We start from the raw sequence: 14,612 nt of genomic DNA, 5'->3' as shown, positions 1-14,612 counted from the left end.
AAAGTAGCATAGAAGTCAACTACTACAAATAGAAGCACAGAGTGCTCAACTAATATAAAACAGCTTAATAAACCTCAGGTGATAACTCCATTGGGAGATACAACAATTTCCACAAATTTTCTTTTACTTTAGTATTTTTTGACAATTTTATTAGCCATGTAGTTGTAACAAACAATATAAATTTATTTTGTGCATGTCAAGGGTTGGGGATGGGTGGAAAACTGGGGACAATGGTGGAGGGAATGTTATACTAGTGGCGGTCTTGGAACCAGAAACAACCATAATATGAACAATTCTGTAAACTACAGTGCTTAATGTAATTTTAAATCGCATATATTATCTGTCTCAATCATTGGAACATTCTTAGTAGATCCATAAGTTGCCTCACTGATTGAAGAGTGAATTGTTGTTAAAAAGAAAAAAAAAAGCCCAATTTAACTAATGCAGAGCCTGCCTACAGAAACCCTGAAACTATATGAAAAGAAAGAAAGGGCTGCCTAGCCACTCCTGTTCACCTCTAGTCACCTCTGAGTATGACCACAAGAAACTGCCAATCCAAAATTGAGCCCAAAACCCAAGAAAGAAAAGGAAAAAATGTCTGTTCTTTATGTCAGTAAGTTTCAAGGTAATGTGATACATATCCAACGTCACCAGAATAAGGAGCTTGAAAGAGACTTATCTCTTTTTTTCTATTATTTTTGTCTATATTCCTTTCTGTCATCTTATGTCAGATTGAAATTTCTTGGTATTAATCAATCAGGGTACTGATTAAGATCTGAAGGTGAGCCAGCTCCACCTAGAAAAAATTGGGTAAAAACCATGAAAAGGAGTAGAATTAGATCTTTGGTCAACGTGATAGTTGAAACCAAAGCCCTCAAACCCCTGATTCAATGTCACTATGTACCTAAAATACTACTGTGAATGATTTGTAATCCATTTTGGTCAAAATAAAAATTATTAATAGGCATTGACAGAACTTTACAAGAAAAAAACATCTAATCCCATCAAAAAATGGGGAGAAGAAATGGACAGACACTTTGACAAAGAAGAAATACAAATGGCCAAAAGACACATGAAAAAATATTCCACATCACTAATCATTAGGAAGATGCAAATCAAAACAACTATGAGGTACCACCTCACACCACAGAGATTGGCACACATCACAAAGAACGAGAACAAACAGTGTTGGCGGGGATGTGGAGAGAAAGGAACTCTTATCCACTGCTGGTGGAAATGCCGTCTAGTTCAACCTTTATGGAAAGCAATATGGAGATTCCTCCAAAAACTGGAAATCGAGCTCCCATACGATCTAGCTATACCAGTCCTAGGAATATACCCTAGGAACACAAAAAATACAATACAATAACCCCTTCCTTACACCTATCTTCATTGCAGCACTATTTACCATAGCAATACTCTGGAAACAACCAAGATGCCCTTCAACAGACGAATGGCTAAAGAAACTGTGGTACATATACACAATGGAATATTATGCAGCTGTCAGGAGAGATGAAGTCATGAAATTTTCCTATACATGGATGTACATGGAATCCGTTATGCTGAGTGAAATAAGTCAGAGAGACAGAGAAAAACGCAAAATGGTCTCACTCATCTATGGGTTTTAAGAAAAATGAAAAACATTCTTGCAATAATAATTTTCAGACACAAAAGAAAGAAGGGCTGGAAGTTACAGCTCACCTCATGAAGCTCACCACAAACAGGGATGAGTTTAGTTAGAGAAATAACTACATTTTGAACCATCCTAATAATGAGAATGTATGAGGGTTATAGAAAGCCTATCTAGAGTACAGGCGGGGGGTGGGTGGGGAGGAGGGAGATTTGGGATATTGGTGATGGGAATGTTGCACTGGTGATGGGTGGTGTTCTTTACATGACTGAAACCCAAACACAACCATGTATGTAATCACAGTGTTTAAATAAAATATATAAAAATAAATAAATAAAAATTATTAATAAAATAAAGTAAGAGAATATGAAAGACTATATGTAGCACGTTAAATTTTGACTAACATGAATAATATTCAAGATTAGGATACTAATATCAAAAATAATTACTTTATTGAAATAATTTTTATAGAACTGATAAACATTTAAGCTAAAGAATGAAATAAATTACTTATTAAAATAAAGCCCTTCCACACTAAAAAATAATAATAACAACTAGGGAAAAGAGAGAACCATTCTGAAGCAGAGGGAAAAAGTGCTAAAACTGTTAAGCTGAAAACCAAAGTAGGGACTCACACAGGTGAATTATGGCAAGAAACCCAGTGCTCACCTTTACAAGAGTGTCACATAAAAATAAGCAAGCATGGAGTGATATTTTTTACATTTTTATTGAGACCAGTGTGAATTACAAGTCTTTAATAGTTGTATTTCAGGCAAATAGTGACAGTGAATTAGGGCCATTACCACCACCAATGTTGACCTCCTTCCACTATAGTTCTCAGCATTCATCTCATACCTAAGTGCAGAGTATTTTCTGAGAACAGAGCCAGGAGTAACCCCTGAGCACCATTGGACATACCCCCTCCCCAAAAACGAAGAAGAAGACAAAAAATAAGCAAGTGAAACTTGAAGATTAGCAAGAAGACTGTCTCGATGCTGAATTGTCAAATTTGGGGCATAGTATTTCTTCCAAATAAGGAAGTCCAAATATTCTCAGAGTGTGAGGGTGAGGTGACCACGTGATCCTGTCTATGATCTTATGATCCTATAATCCTGTGATCTTATCTGATGCAAGCAGGTTCAGCAACTAAGGGTCAGTCAGGGATTTCATCTCCAGTCAGTCTCTTCATAACTGAATATCACCTTCCTTCAGCAAAAGAGCTATGTAAAAAATCTGAGGAAAGAAAAAAGTCAAAGAAGAAAATAGAAAAGATTACAAATGTGTAGCAGTTGACATCCACTAAAAAAACATCAAAATAAAGACTCTACTTGCTGCTCCACTCTTTCAGAAGATTAGATTTCAGAAGATTAGATTAGGGTGGCTTCAGCTGTCCTACTTAGAACGAGAGGCAGACCCCCCCCCACCCCATTTACTGGCAAGGTCCAGAGAGCCTCCAAACCCAACTTCTGCCATATTACCTGACAACACATCTCGTAAAGTGTGAGGACACATGACAGATCCACTCAGAAAATTTCACACTGCTCACAGTTATACTTCCTGTCACTGGGGGAATACAGGCAGGAAAGGAAAAGAACAACTCCCAACCTTATAGATTTTTATAGGTCTATTCAGATGTTTCCCTTTAAACTGTCTTTAATTCTCTTCATTCTAATTTTACATCTATCAGATTTAACTCTTCTATGTAAACTTTAAAATTTTAACACAAAATTATCAATATTAACACTATAAGTCTATATGCCTCCATATAAAAACAAATTTAGGTTTTTTTTTTTTTTTTTTTTTGTGGTTTTTGGGTCACACCCGGCAGTGCTCAGGGGTTATTCCTGGCTCCAGGCTCAGAAATTGCTCCTGGCAGGCACAGGGGACCATATGGGACGCCGGGATTCGAACCGATGACCTCCTGCATGAAAGGCAAATGCCTTACCTCCATGCTATCTCTCCGGCCCCAAATTTAGGTTTTTAAAAAATATTTATTGAGGGGAGAGATAGCATGATGGTAAGGCATTTGCCTTGCATGCAGAAGGACAGTGGTTCGAATCCCGGCATCCCATATGGTCCCCCGAGCCTGCCAGGAGCAATTTCTGAGTGTAGAGCCAGGAGTAACCCCTGAACGCTGCTGAGTGTGACCAAAAAACCCCAATATATATATATATATATATATATATATATTATAATATATATATTATATATACTGTATCAGCCTATCATTTAATTTTATGGAATTTCAGATTGGCACTATTCTATATGTGTGTAGGTATCACCAGCTTCACAAAGAGGGGGGAGAAGAAACCAAGTACATGTGGGATAAAAATGGTAAGAGAACAAAAATGGTCAAAATCCAAATTATAGGAACAAAAGATTTTGTCTATGGAACTGAGCTTACAATGGCAGGAGGCGGTCCTGACACTGATGGAGGGAAATGGGTTCTCTAATGATAAGACCTTGTAGAATGATGTCTGCATCATTCTAAAAAATGTAATCTAAAAAGTGTAATACATTCTATTGTAAACCCCTTTACCTTAATAAAAATGTTTTTAAAAAATCAAAATAGGTACACATTTCTAATTTGGAAACACGTATCAAAACACACTTAAAATATTTTTTAAATACACGAGGTAAGGCGTTTGCCTTTCATGCAGAAGGTCATTGGTTCGAATCCCGGCGTCCCATATGGTCTCCTGTCCCTGCCAGGAGTAATTTCTGAGCATGGAGCCAGGAGTAACCCCTGAGCACTGCCGGGTGTGGCCCAAAAAAAAAAACATTTTTTTAAATACAAAGCAGAATTCAAAGATAAAATGCTGCATTTCATCACACATGCCCAGTTTTGTTGGTGCAAAAATTTGCTTATATCCTTTCATTGTATAATATCACATGGTATGATTCCATTAATTATATTACTAAAAACGTATGCAGAGGGCCCGGAGAGATAGCACAGTGGCGTTTGCCTTGCAAGCAGCTGATCCAGGACCAAAGGTGGTTGGTTGGAAGCCGGTGTCCCATATGGCCCCCCGTGCCTGCCAGGAGCTATTTCTGAGCAGACAGCCAGGAGTAACCCCTGAGCACTGCCGGGTGTGGTCCAAAACAAACAAACAAACAAACAAAAAACGTATGCAGAGCAGCAGTGTATCTACTACCTGCACATAGCTGTGTATTTGTTTTCTCAAGCCTTGAATTATGAGTCTAGAATTCTCAGCCCATGTCTATTGTAAATATATTTCTGAAAAAAAAAAACTTACATGATCTGTTTAGAACATTATAACACATGGATGATGGGTGACCATACCAATTGATGCCCACTGGAAATATTAATTTCCACCCACCTTTGGAACCATTGTGAACAGTAAGTAAGAATAGATGAGGGATCAGAGTGATAGCAAAGAGGATAGGGCATTTGCCTTGCATGCAGCCAACCTGGGTTTAATTCCAGGCATCCCATATGGTCCCCCAAACCTGCCAAAACTGACTTCTGAGCACAGAGCCAAGAGTAACACCTGAGTGTTGTCGGGTGTGGTCCAAATACAAACAAAAATAAAAAGAAATTAAGAGTCAGGACCTGATATTATGTGAAATAGTGATGAAAATCTTCAAAACATTGACATTTTTAAAAGCCTTCGAAATGATTTGAAGATGAGGAGCTGGAGAAGAAAAACAAATTAAGCACATCTTAAATGAGTGGTGCTGAAGACTGATTCCGATAATGAAGTCAATGATACAAATACAAAATCTTCAGACACAGGAATTCAATGTTGTATCTATGCCCTTCCCAACACGATAGTAAATTTGTTTGCAAGTGTGATATTTCAGCTATAATGAGCAAATCAATAATAGCTAACATGTTAACTTGTTTTCCTAGATCAGAAAATTTGTCACTGAAGTGTCACAAAGATATGATATGCATCGATTAGAACTATTCAATTATAACTATAATATATAGCCGCACATGCATTCTATTATATATTGTACCAAAGACAGTTTCATGAGAAATGATTTTTAGTAATAAGGTATGCTTTAAAGAATTACTTTGCGTAATGGTTGCATTCAACTTTTTGCAAAAAAAAAAAAAAAGTGCCATAAAATCTGCAACAATTACGTGTTGAGATAGTGTGATTGTTTTGATGATATATTTACCATTACTACATCTGTACCTAAAAAGAGGAATAGTCTGATTGCACAACAGCTGAATTGCAGAACACTTTGAGCGTATTTTCTCTTAAGTGATGTTTGAAACACAAAAACACTTGATACATTTTTTAGTTAAAAAGCAAAAGAGAGGTGCTGAAGGACAGTAAAGTGGGTTAGATGCTTGCCTGCATGCTGTAGTCTCAGATTTAATCTCTGATCCCCAAGCACTACAAGGAGTGATCCCTAAGCACAGAGTCAGGAGTGAACTTTGAGTGATGCCGAGTTTGCTTCCCACCCCCAAAAAATTGTTATTAAAAATAATAATAAAGTCCTCTTAAACGGTTTTGATTTAAAGACTTTCTTGATATCAATATTCTTTATCTCTTTATCCTTATAAACAATATCCTATCTGCTATCATTCTTATACCATCAAGTCCCCAATAAACATGATTTCAATAACAAAATTTTGTAATTTTTTTAAATAATTTTATTTGGACTGAAGTGGATTACACACATCTATCACAGTAATATCTTAGGTACATAGTGACATTGAAATTCTGTCATTTAATAGTTACTTTTCATTTAAAAACATTCCATGTACCAGCCTTGTTCTTACATTCTTTCAATATGTAAATATGTTTAGTCTCTACCTAACTCTAAGAGGTAGATACAATTCCCATCCCTGTTTTGGAAACAAAGCCAGAGAGGTTAAAACACTGCTCAGTAAGTGGCAGCCCTGGGTCAGATTGGGGCAGGCAGTCTGGCTCCAAGCACTGTTTTAACTCTTGAGCTAGAAAACTACAAAAACAAGTGATTGAAAACAATGCTAACATACTAAAATTTAATTTTGTTCTTACCAAAACTTTACCCCCAAGTTCTCCAGAGGAAAAAAAAGCTATTCTTATGCCTCATGATTATTAGTAACAAATCTTCCAGAAATAAAGGCAGGGAGATCCACAGCAAAGGATCCAGCATTAAGGAAAAGAGAGATTCCAAATATTCTTGGATTTACATTAATTGTTTACTTTCTTAACTGACGAGGGAAAAGAGAGCAAGTAGAAGGAGGAAGGAAAGGTAATTTGGATTCAGTTTAGAGGAAAAATAAGATGTCAGTAAAAATATTTTACATGCATTATTTATTCTGAGGTCTTCTACTTCTGATCCATTAGATGTTCCTTTTTATCTAAATGCATTTTATTTCAGCACCTATTACCAGGCATAATATTTCTTAAGTAAATTTAGGTTTTTCGGGAAATTTTTTTCAATCTTACCTTCCAGAATTAAAGCAAAATGAGAATGGGGAAGAAGTTGCTCAGCCCCTCCCCAAGAGATTGGCCCCTGCCATTTCTCGGTTGTTTCTAGTCTCTTTATAAGACCCTCAAATCTGAAATAATTTGAATATTCTGTGCACATGTGCCACTTGAAATGGAACGGTGCCAGCAAGTCTTTACTTTCCTCCTACACCACCCCCATTTTGCTGACAGAATTGGGAATTCTGACTGATTTGCAGTGGGCGCTGGAGGAGTGGGAGGTGTTAACCAAAATTCTCCCTCCCCCGGCTTCAGCATTGCATTTTGCATATATTATCTCACAGTGTCGCTCTCCACCCTCCCTACCGTCCAAGGCGAGAGCATATGGCGCTTCTGTGTATTTGAATCCTTGTTTCCCTTCATTCTCAGACTCAGAAGGAAACGGGTAAGGTTAGATCAAATTGCTCCTTAATAAGTGGTTACCGAGTGTGTAATTGCTCCCAGAGTGATTTTACAGTGATAGTCCACTGTTAGGAGTCAAGTTTGCTCGCAAGAATCTTGTTAAATTGACCAAAAGACTGTGATTCCCACCTCATCTCAAACCGGCTAGTAACTCTGGAATGAATGAGTTCTGAAGGCAATGCGGTGGCAATTTCAGAACTTGCTTTCATCCCATAGAAAGTGATCTTTGACAGAATCATAGTAGAATAAAACTTGGGTTTCAGTTTAAGAGATCTTAAGGATCCTGATTGCATTCACCTGCTCTATTTCACAAACTAGGTCAGCCAGCTGGGAATGAAAGTTAGTTCTGCTGAGTGCTAAAACTACTGCTCTTCCCATTTTTCTTCCAGAACAGAGACCTGGTATGACAGACATGAAATAAGGGTGTCCCAAGAAGGATGAGTATGGTCTTATTTGACAGGTAGGTCCTGGCCCTCAATCAGCTGACATAGGTCTCAGTTGATTCTTTTTCTTTCTATGAAGACTGCCAGCTTTCCATTGCCCCCGAACTAGTGTGAGTTCTCCTCATTCACCTTAAAACTTTCAATGCTTTTTCTTTTCTTTTTTATAATTTTTAAATATTTTTATTTAAGCACCATAATTACAAACGTGTTTATAGTTGGTCTTCAGTTATATAAAAGAATCCCCCACCCTTTACCAGTGCAACCTTCCCACCACCAATATCCCTTTTTCTCTCCTCCCCCACCCCCTGCCTGTCTTTGAGACAGGCATTTTATTTCTCTGTCTCACTGCCATTGTCATAATAGTTGTTAGTGTAGTTATTTCTCTAACTGCACTCACCACGCTCTATGATAATCTTCATATTGTGGACCAGTCTTTCCAGCTTTCATCTCTATTATTTCTGTGTATTATTATAATGATGCCTTTTATTTTTCTTAAATACCATGGATAAGTGACACTATTTTATTTATTTATATATATATATAATCTCCCTCTGACTTATTTCACTCAGCATAATAGTTTCCATGTATAGGAGAACTTCATGACTTCATTTTCCTGATGACTGCATAGTATTCCATTGTATAAACGTACCACAGTTTCTTTAGCCACTCATCTATTGTCAGGTATCTGGGTTCAATGCTTTTTCTTGAAGGTTATGACCTAAGAGTACCAGGAGGGGTGGAGCCTGACCTGGTCTCTTCACTGTCCCAGGAGAACTCATGGATCTGGTGGAAAAACCTTGAGAAGCTAAGCTGTTCACTCCTTTCTGAAGGAGTAAATCTACCTGAAGGCATATTGCTGATATATTTGAGGCATGTAGCCCACACTAGAAATTGTTTCTTCATAGCAAGTTGTAGAGATTTGACTACCTTCATGAGGATACCAGCCTGTCATATCCACTTTAACTGGTTTTCCAATAATGAGTGATACTGGGCCAGAGTACAGTGGGCAATGGCACTTGTCTTGCACATAACCAATTTATGTTTGATATCTGGCACTCCAGATATCCCTCTACAAGTGATGCTTGAGCCCAGAGAAAAGAGTAAATACTGAAAGCTGATGGGTGTGGCCTAAAAACAAACAAACAGAAAAAGAGGTACAGAGAGTTCTTGTTGTGACTGTCTCTCCACATTCCACTGTATGCAAGGAGTCTGTGATATTGTGAGCTCTCCAGTCAATTTTGACGAAATTAGGCAAGAGTAGGAACTAAACTCACCCATGCATCCCAATTGTCCAACTTTTCAATCAATCTGGTGTCTTGAAAGGTCTTTATACCCCAATATCACCAATCTGGTAGTTGTTTTATTGGAGGATAAAGGGAAGGGGTAGCCCCCAACAGTGCTCAGAAACTATAGAATCTCCCAAGCAATACTTAGAGACCTTGGGTGTCACTGACAGTGACACTTGGCCAACTGGATTAGATAGTTCAAAGACAAGACCAGCACTGCTGCACTACTTGTTCTAATAGTGGTAAGGGTCAACTAGGGCCACAAACAATAGCAGTGCTCAGGAGCTATGTGGTGCTAAAGATCAAACTCGGGACTTCGCACTTGCAAAGTACATATCCCCAAACTCTTTCCTCATTCTGGTGTCTGTAATACCTTCAGTTGTGCTGTTCTCTTAACTTGCTTTAGATAACAAGCACTTTTGTTCAACTTTTACCTAATTTGTTTGCTGGTGCTTGGTAAAGGTTGTGGATTATCTCCCTAGTAGTCAACTTCTTTAAGCAGCATTTATGAAGGAAATTACATAATCATGTGCCTGAAGAGGCATAATATTTTCTTATTTTTTTTTGAATTTTTATTTTCTCACATAATATTTTCTTATCCCTGTTCTGGCTGATCTCACTAAAGGCAAATATTCAAGAGATAAAGGTAAGGGCAAAAACAATACAGATACCAACAACTTAATGAGATGTTAGACTTCCAAAACATTTCCTCTCAGGTTGGGCCTTAAGTTTATAAATATGGAGGAAGTGGACAAAAGTAGAGAAGGGTAATAGACAAGTGGAGAGACCAGCTGTGCTGATGTCACTTGTTTTATGACTTTAGATCAGGTTTTATGACCTGATCTTCATAAAACTTAACATCATTATGTAACATGGGTCTATGGTGGCATATGTGATGTCCTCATGGTTTGTTAATTTCCTCATTTAAGTTGACTTGCAGTTTTAGCACTAAACATACATTTTATAGAAGCAGTCTCTCCCTCCTGCCCCCTAGATACATTGCTTATCTTGTTTTGTGTTGTTTTGTTTTGTTTGGACCCACACACACAGTGGCATTCCAGCATTCCTCCTGCTTGGCTCCAAACTTGAGTCATTCCTAGCAAGCTGCAGATGGGATGTTAGGATAGAACCCAGATTGGCAGCATATAAGCAAATGCCCTACCCACTGTGCTATCACCAGGCCTTCTTAGACACATGTGTTTAACTATAAGGAGGTGAAGATAGAAGTCAGAAAAAGAGAAATATCTCTAAATCCTGTGAAGAATAGAACGTATTTCTGGTGCCTGCTTATTTACACTATGTTTTTTATGTTATTGGGTTGGGTGAACACTAAATTCATTGAGTCATCTCTCCTATCCCATCTTTTTTGTTCATTTTGTAAATTATCTATGTATAGAAAGATCCTTCCATATTTTAAATACTTTAAAATACTTTTAAGTATTTCACTTAACTTAAATATTAAATATTAAATACTTAAATATTAAGCTTATTTGTTAAATAAATAATAAATATTTATTCAATATTAAATACTTTAAAAGTACTTAAAATACATTTTAATACTTTAAATCCTTCCATATTACTCGATGTGATTCCACCTTACCACTCATGAAGACAGGGACCTCTGATTTGCCTCCATTTTCCAAGGTTCTAAGCAGGAGCTGCAATAGTTAGGCAGCTATTAACTGTTAAATGAATGATAGTACTCAGGGGATACAAATAATTATTTTTTTAACCATTACAAAATGAACTATAAAATTTTAAAGGATGAAAAGGAAGGCTTAGTTATTTGGCTTACATGTCTTACTGTTTATTAAAACTTATATTGGGGCCGGGCGGTGGCGCTAAAGGTAAGGTGCGCCTGCCTTGCCAGCGCTAGCCTTGGACGGACCGCGGTTCGATCCCCCGGTGTCCCATATGGTCCCCCAAGCCAGGAGCAACTCCTGAGCGCATAGCCAGGAGTAACCCCTGAGTGTTACCGGGTGTGGCCCAAAAAAAAAAAAACTTATATTGATCTTTAAACACTACCTTTGAATCCATAGTTAGAAAGAAGTAATAAATAATGATCAATTGATAAGATCTGTGGACTAGGACTCAAAAATAAAACTACTATGCTTGCTTCGGCAGCACATATACTAAAATCGGAACGATACAGAGAACATTAGCATGGCCCCTGCACAAGGATGACACACAAATTCGTGAAGCGTTCCATATTTCTAAATGATTGGCCTTTTTATACACCAATAATGATAGGGAAGAGATGGAATTCAGGAAGGCAATCCCATTCACATTAGTGCCACACAAACTCAAATACCTTGGAGTCAACTTGACCAAAGACCTGAAGGACCTATACAAAGAAAAATATAAAGCCCTGCTCCAAGAAATAAGAGAGGACACACGAAAATGGAAACACATACCCTGCTCATGGATTGGCAAAATTAACATCATTAAAATGGCAATACTCCCCAAAGCATTATACAGATTTAATGTGATCCCCTTAAAAATACCCATGACATTTTTCAAAGAAGTGGATCAAACACTTATGAAGTTCATCTGGAAAAATAAATACCCTTGAATATCTAAAGCACTCCTAGGAAAAAGGAAAATGGGAGGCATTACTTTCCCCAACTTTAAACTGTACTACAAAGCAATAGTTATCAAAACAGCATGGTATTGGAATAAAGACAGACCTCAGATCAGTGGAAAAGGCTTGAGTTCTCAGACAATGTTCCCCAGACATACAATCACCTAATTTTTGACAAAAGAGAAAGAAACCCTCAGTGGAGCAGGGAAAACCTCTTCAACAAGTGGTGCTAGAAGAACTGGTTAGCCACTTGCAAAAAAGCAAACATAGACCCCCCAGTTAACATCATGTATGAAGGTAAAATCCAAATGGATTAAAGACCTTGATATCAGACCTGATACCATAAGGTATATAGAACAACATGTAGGTAAAACACCCCATGACATTGAGACTAAAGACATCTTCAAGGAGGAAACTACACTTTCCAAACAAGTGGAAGCAAAGATCAACAGATGGGAATACATTAAGCTGAGAAGCTTCTGCACCTCAAAAGAAATAGTGCCCAGGATACAAGAGTCACCCACCGAGTGGGAGAAACTATTCACCCAATACCCATCAGATAAGGGGCTAATATCCAAAATATACAGGGCACTGACAGAACTTTACAAGAAAAAAACATCTAATCCCATCAAAAAATGGGGAGAAGAAATTGTGGTGTACCCCAAGACCCACCCATATCTGGGAGGAGTTTTGGGAACCGGATAATAGGTGTAACTACCTGCAAGACCTCCCATTTCTGGGAGGGGTCTGGAAAAGGATAGATAAACCTCTGAGCCAGGGGATTCGGGCCTTTTGCCGTTTCTCTCTTGGCCCGGCTTGGCTTCCTGGCTTTTGGATCTTTGGGCCGCATGGAGCCCAAAGGGAAGATGGCTAACAGGAGATAAGATGCAGGGCTAGCAAAATATAGCTGTGCTTAAAAGGTTGACATAGGCCACACACCTGTGGTGGCAAGGGCATGAATAAAGATGATTCTTCCTGATGGCTGCGTGTGAGTGAGTAATTTCACCTGGGCCTGGAACTCGCCGGCTGCATGGAGGTTGCAGAGCCAAGTGGGCTGGATGGCATCCTTCACCATCCAGCCCCATCGTTATTTATTTAACACAACAGAAATGAACAAACACTTTGATAAAAAAGAAATACAAATGGCCAAAAGGCACATGAAAAATGCTCCTCATTACTAATCATCAGGGAGATGCAAATCAAAACAATGATGAGATACCATCTCACACCACAGAGATTGGCGCACATCACAAAGAATGAGAACAATCAGTGCTGGTGGGGATGTAGAGAGAAAGGAAGGAACTCTTATCCACTGCTGGTGGAAATGCTGTCTACTCCAACCTCTATGGAAGGCGATTTGGAGATTCTTCCTAAGAACTGAAAATTGAGCTCCCATTCGACCCAGCTATTCCACTCCTAGGGATATACCCTAGGAATACAAGAATGCAATACAAAAAACCCTTCCTCACACCTATATTTATTGCAGCACTATTTACAATAGCCAGGCTCTGGAAACAACCAAGATGCCCTTCAACAGATGAATGGCTAAAGAAACTGTGGTACATATACACAATGGAATATTATGCAGCTGTCAGGAGAGATGAAGTCATGAAATTTTCCTATACATGGATGTACATGGAGTCTATCATGCTGAGTGAAATAAGTCAGAGGGAGAGAGAAAGAGATGCAGAATAGTCTCACTCATCTATTTTTTTTTTTGCAACAATCCTGAGACAATGAGAGGAGGGCTGGAATTTCCAGCTCACTTCATGAAGCTCACCACAAAGAGTGTTGAGTGCAGCTATAGAAATAACTACACAGAGAACTACCATAATCATGTGAATTAATGAGGGAACTGGAAAGCCTGTCTAGAGTACAGGAGGAGGTGGGGTGAGATGGAGGGAGATTTGGGACATTGGTGGTGGGAATGTTGCACTGGTGAAGGGGGGTGTTCTTTACATGACTGAAACCTAATCACAATCATATTTGTAATCAAGATGTTTAAAGAAAAAAAGTTTAAAAAATAAAATAAAACTACTCACAAAATGATCCTGGTTTAGCCTTGTAGCTATTTTCTAAAACATCATTTGCTTATAGAAAGTAGACACCAACTACTCAAGTAGCTCAGGTAAAAATGAGAGGTGAGAATTAATATTAATGCTACAAAAATCTGGGAAAGAAATAGACACAGAATAGTCTCACTCATCTATGGGTTTTAAGAAAAATAAAAGATATTATTGTAATAATGCCCAGAGACGATAGAAATGAGAGCTGGAAGGATCAGCTCACAATATAAAGCTCACCACAAAGAGTGGTGAGTGCAGTTAGAGTAATAACTACACTGACCACTATCATAATAATGTCAATGAGAGAAGGAAGTAGAAAACCTGTTTCGAATACAGGCAGGGGGTCGGGGTGAAATGGGGGTATTGGTAATGGGAATGTTGCACTGGTGAAAGGAGGGGGTGTTCTTTATATGATTGAGCCCAACTACAATCATGTTTGTAATCAAGGTGCTTAAATAAAGATATTTTTTTAAAATGCTACAAAAATCTTTCCAAGACCTAGAAGAATAGCCAACCACTCTAGAATCCCACAGCACAAAGAGCAGACCAAGATTTCTCTCTGTCTTTCTCTCATTTCCACGTTTCTAAGTCAACTCATTTTCCTTTTCTCTGCTGACTTGGATATCTGGTCTGCCAAACTCATCTGACTTTTGGTGGAAAAAGTCACAACAGATGGTCAACCTTTGGACCTGGGTTCATCTTTAGTCTATCCCTAAGAAACCTAGGGCAAGGGAAGAAAAGGACAAATCAC

General features: G+C 38.2%; 1 non-coding gene across 1 annotated transcript; it reads left to right on the top strand.

The window, feature by feature from the left end:
* The first annotated feature begins 11,322 nt into the window (after positions 1 to 11,322).
* LOC126015180 (U6 spliceosomal RNA) lies at positions 11,323 to 11,429 on the top strand. Its single transcript, XR_007498071.1, has one exon. It is a non-coding gene; the product is annotated as a U6 spliceosomal RNA (small nuclear RNA).
* Positions 11,430 to 14,612: the final 3,183 nt, after the last annotated feature.

The sequence above is a fragment of the Suncus etruscus genome, chromosome 7 (genome assembly GCF_024139225.1).
Source record: "Suncus etruscus isolate mSunEtr1 chromosome 7, mSunEtr1.pri.cur, whole genome shotgun sequence".
In the NCBI taxonomy this organism is placed as follows: Eukaryota; Metazoa; Chordata; class Mammalia; order Eulipotyphla; family Soricidae; genus Suncus; species Suncus etruscus.
The sequence above is the reverse complement of the archived record's forward strand: the minus strand, read 5'-3'. Positions and strand labels throughout refer to the sequence as shown.